This window comes from Cucurbita maxima, unplaced genomic scaffold, assembly GCF_002738345.1.
Source record: "Cucurbita maxima cultivar Rimu unplaced genomic scaffold, Cmax_1.0 Cma_Scf00020, whole genome shotgun sequence".
In the NCBI taxonomy this organism is placed as follows: Eukaryota; Viridiplantae; Streptophyta; class Magnoliopsida; order Cucurbitales; family Cucurbitaceae; genus Cucurbita; species Cucurbita maxima.
The window spans coordinates 2,965,717-2,971,042 of NW_019272036.1; the positions used below are offsets into that span (position 1 = coordinate 2,965,717).

Below are 5,326 nucleotides of genomic sequence, written 5' to 3' on the forward strand. Positions count from 1 at the left end.
TTTAAATGTTTTCGACATTTATACTAAATAAAATTGTGTTTTAAATGCTTTTGACATTTATACTAGAGATGAGGTTTTCTTTTAAGAGTTATATTCCGCATTTTAGCAGAACATGAGACGTTAGTAGTGACTTAATCTATTTTTAAAATGATATGTTATTACATAATTGGTGTCAAAAGAGTTTTTTTTTTCCATCTCTAAGGTACTCATTAATAAAAAGCAAACTATTCTAAATAATTCAACTCAATAATGAAGGGAAACAAATAATTCAATTACATTATTTTTATTTTATTTTATATTATATATTGTCTCTTATTAATGAACTTGCTACAACAAATTACTACTACATTTCCTATCCTTCAGGTTCAAGGTTCGAATCCTATTGTTGTAAACTTTAATTCATCTCCACCGGCTCCACCGGTTGATAGTTGGACTTTATTTCAATTAATTAAAACATAAAAATAAATAAGTGATTCTTTTTTTTTTTAAGAATTAGACCCCTATTTTTGTCCTATAAAATATTTATTAATTAATAGGACTCTTTAGCCTATGAAATAATAATAATGATAATAAATAATAATAATGACAAATCTATTATGTAATTTTAAAAAACTTTAGTAACTATGAATTTTAAAATTTTAAATTAAACTTTGAATTAGAGAGGTCTTCAAAAAAAAAAAAAAATGATACACGAAATATCCTATCAAACCAACCTAATCAATACAGTTTGTGTTCGATTGGGTTCGAATAAATGAAAAATTTGTCCCTTCGGGTGATTCATAAGTTCTCCTAAAATTAGATTGAATCAAATCGAACCGAACCAATCTTAATTTATTGTTAATTTTACAACATACATTTATACGTAGGATATAACTATATAAACATATATTAATTAATTTTATGATTTATTATTATTATTATTTATTCTCCTCCAATTATTTAAAATATTTTTTTAATAATTTGAAAAGTAATTTTTTAATATATATATTGAAATTGATATAGAAATTTGATATAAAAAAAGATACTTAAATATGATATATAATTATTAAAAAAAAAAAAAGCGTTTTTTTTTTCTTTTTTTTTTTTCCTAAATGGACCACGTGGAGAGGTGGTGGCCCAATTCCCACGTGGTGAGAATGATGAGTCATCATATTAATTTGTGTAACGTGGCAGCGTATGAGTGGTTGAGAGATGAAGTTTCGTCAAATTATAAAAGGGAGACGTAGAACATGGCGAGAGCTAACATAGAAGCAACATAAATTTCATTTATTTATTAAATGTTTATTTTATTTTATATGTTCAAATTATAATTGTATGTCAAACAATAAATCCACGTAATATTAAATTTTCATATTATTTGTAACATTATAATAAATCAATATATTTTTAAAAAATAATATTTTTTTTCGATTTATGTCACGATCACATTTCATAACCAACACGAGTTCTTCCAACATACTTTGTACTCACTCAAGAAAATTCATACGAGATCATCGAACATATAGTTGTTTCAAGTAAGCCACTAGAAAAAAAAACGTGCACATTTTGAGTATAGGTAGGAACTTTCAATTTTTCAAGTCTTTCTAAGCCATAATATCCTTAGTATCGCTCTCATTCGAATGTGGTCTCAATTCATTCATGCATCATTAAATTGAGTTAGGTTGTAAACTCTGTACCGGTTGTTTGGGTCATTAGTCCAATCAACCCAAAATTTTAGGATGGTCAACCGCCTGACCCAATTCACATTGAAATTATTTAATTATGATCGGGATTAAATTGATACAAAAATAAATATTTATAATGTAGCATTCATTTGGGCTAAATTTTTTTTTTGTTACAAACCCGAAAGTTTTCATTAGTTGAGTTGGTGATTCAATCAATTCGAATAGAGTTCACAACCTAACATAACAATCTATTTTTCGGGTTGGATTATCGGTTGTACTTTTTTAATTATTTTAAAAAATCAAAATTATTCACGGTACATGTTATATTAATAACTAAAATCACATAAATTTTAAATATCAAACATTCATAAGTCACAATGTATCACTAACATCGGTTACAAACATCAAATAGGTAAGGTTCACGTTGGTCGGGTTAACCCAACAAAAAAAATGTCAATTTGTCAACCGACTTGAAATTTTGGTTTTTAAAAAATTTAACCCAATCCAAACCGAAAACAAAATTTTAACATTTTGGTATATTTTATTTATAAAATTTTAAAATTATTTAATAAATCTTTACATTTTTTACTTTATATAATGAACATTTCTATAAAATTTATTTATTTGATGCAATATAAAAATTATAAAATGAAATTACTAAATTACTAAATCAATTTAAATTATCAATTACACAAAATTAAAAGTTTAAGAGACAAAATCGATAACGGATTAAACTTGTAATTTAGTCTAGAAAACAGAGCCGTAAATAGAAGAGAACTTGACAAATATCCCAAAAGATCGAGTGAAGGGTCAACGGATTCAAACAAGTAGACTTCTAAGATGAGCGCTTCAATTATTTCAACCTCCATTAGGTGTGATAGACAACTATAAACGTGGAAAAAAAATTTATAGTGTTTGAAAAATAATGTGTTTATAATGTTTTTTTTGATTTTATATTTGAATTTAAGAAAAAAATTATCATGACTTAAATTCCGTTCTTTTAAAATTAGTTTTGACCGTAATTAGAACGATCCAGTCAAGTAAGTATCTAAAAATAGAGATGTAGATGTCTATTTTACTAGTGGGATGGGACCATGTAGAGACTCACCTCAAATGAGGAGAGGATTTCTCGTTTAGACTGAGAAATATTTTTTATCCGTTGATAAATGGGGACGGGGACAGATTTATATTCTCTGTTCCTGTCCTACTTAATATAAATATGTTTTAAACGCCGGTTAATATTAATATTAAGATATATATATATATATTTTTTACTATATTAAAGAAATGAGGTTATGAAATATATCCATTTATTATGATTTTTTCTACCATTTTTTAAAATAAATAATATATTAAAAATAACTATATATATTTTAAAAGAAATAATAAATGAGAATCTGTGCAAAAATAAATGGGAAACTTCGCGGTGACGAGAAATGAAATAGGTGGAAGAGATGGGGATGGGGAAGGCTCGTTGTCCCTGTCCTACCAACATCTCTATTTAAAAGTCATTTGACCTTACACTACTACTAAGCTTACCGAGCTGATAGGGTATGATGTGGAGGACAAATACCAACAGTAGTCTATCGACTCAATACCATGTAAGACACATATGGAAATCTCGAGACAATTGTAGCACGATGAATAATTTTAAAACCGTAACACCACATTAGAATGAGTACTTTCTTTCCCGTCAATCAAACCCCTCGACCCGACATCTTAACTAAAGAACTCGTGTACACCTCCGATCAAATTCTCACATAAAAACACACAAAGTACCTAGACTTGAGAGGCAATTTTTGAGGTGAAAAAAGGGTGGGGGGTTAAAAAGGGAATAGAGGCAAAATAATAGAAAAAATGAGCACTTTTTATCTTTTCATAACGAGTGGCACCCAAGGGATGAAGTGGAGTAAGGACAAAACAAGATCTGTGGAAGCCTTTTGCAAGGGGTAGTATTGTACATTCACATTCCTCTGGGCCACCACAATATTATATTATTTAATATTTCCTTCTCATATCTCACTCCGCGTGGAATTTTGTATTAAAAGTTAAAAATATGTTCTTATCACTTTTTTTTATTGCTCTATTTTTATTATTTATTTTTTATAAAGACAATATATTAGTTTTTAAAAAAATATTAACCCAAATATTTTATTTTCTAAAAATTCAATTTAATTCAATATATGTAGTTTAATTTAAAAATTAATAAAATTTTAATTAATTTTTAATCTTTGGAATGGTGTTGGTATAAATAATTGATCTAAAATTGGAATACAACAAAAAGCATCTATTCATTCAATTAATATTCTTTATACCAAACAAAAAATATATATTAATTGAATATCTATAAATGTGAAAGAAAATTAGTCCCTTTTTAATTAATTAATTATTTTTATTGCTAATTTACAATTAATATAGAGAAAAATAAATAAATAAATTAAAGAGAGAGAGAAAGAGCGTGATCTCAGATGTAAATTGTTCCCTCCCTTAACTTTCAAATGTATAAAACCGTTAAAAATTAGAATACCAGATTAATCGTCTCAATTACCGAAATACCCTCTCAATTCGTACAGTGGCAAGTCCTCCTACTGCACAATTACATATCTACCCTCAAAATATTCTAATATTGTATTATAGTTTTAATTTTTTTTTTTTTTTTTTTTTTGTAGTTTGAATTTTTTAAAAATAAAAAATTCGATTGGGTTTGCGAGTTGACTTCTTTTAGCTAGGTCAACTTGACTATTTCGTTCTAAAATAGGGTTGCAATCTAACTTAATATTGCTTATAAAAGACTGAATATTTAACGTTTGTAACTGATGTTATGAATGAATGTAATATTGATTATCGTTTTAAAGGTTTATGGTTCGACGAATGAACACAAGGAAATATGTTTAAATTTTAGTAATCAATTTGAGTAGGATCGGATAGATCATATATTACCGTGGAGAGAAAAAAAGAAAAAAAAATTAAATGAAATAAATGGGGGAGGACAAAATGGTAATTTAGGGGGGTAGGAAGAGTGAAGAGTCAGCCGGGTTTCAGTAATGAAAGAAAAAAGAAAGGTATTTTGTTTGTGTTCGGAGTTTTAAAGTTTGTTGATTTCCAAATTTACGAACAAAAAGGCATTGTCCGAAGCACAGTCCTCTCTCCAGTTCACATCTCTTCCTCTCTCTACTGTATATCCTGAGAGTTTAGAGAGAGAAGAGAAAGAGAAGTAAGAGAGATGGCGACATACATTCTTGCACAGAGCCACCATTAAAGCAAGCACGAACCATCTTCCCATTGTTAGGGTTTTCTTAAAACCCGGATATTGTTTTCCAAACTCTTTTACAATTTTTTTTTTTTGTTTTCACAGAGGAAAGCAAAGAGTATCTCACATAATATCAGCAAGTGAAATGTGGCTAATCATCTTGGCTTTGGCTTGAATCGGAGGATCCGATTGCATTTTTTGAGATCTTGAATGTGGACTTTGCAGGTATGCTTCTGAAATAGACGATCGGTCGCGCATTTCGGCATACGGTTTGTTTACTTATTTATATTTTTTGAACATCGTTTAGTTTCTTTTGGTTTTGTGCATTTGGTTTTCTTTGGCTGCGTTCATGCAAAATCCAGATTGTTTGTTGTGTTTTTTTTTCCCCTTGGGGGGGGGGGGGGGGGGGGGG

The 5,326-nt window shown here is 28.4% G+C and overlaps 1 protein-coding gene across 2 annotated transcripts in view; it reads left to right on the forward strand.

Moving 5' to 3' along the window:
- The first annotated feature begins 4,760 nt into the window (after window positions 1-4,760).
- The window catches only part of LOC111494263, an 11,366-nt gene continuing 10,800 nt past the window's right edge, over window positions 4,761-5,326 (forward strand). For both annotated transcript variants that reach the window (XM_023144167.1, XM_023144166.1), the window contains exon 1: window positions 4,761-5,139. The gene's annotated coding sequence lies outside the window, so the exon portion shown is untranslated. The remainder of the gene's footprint in view (window positions 5,140-5,326) is intronic.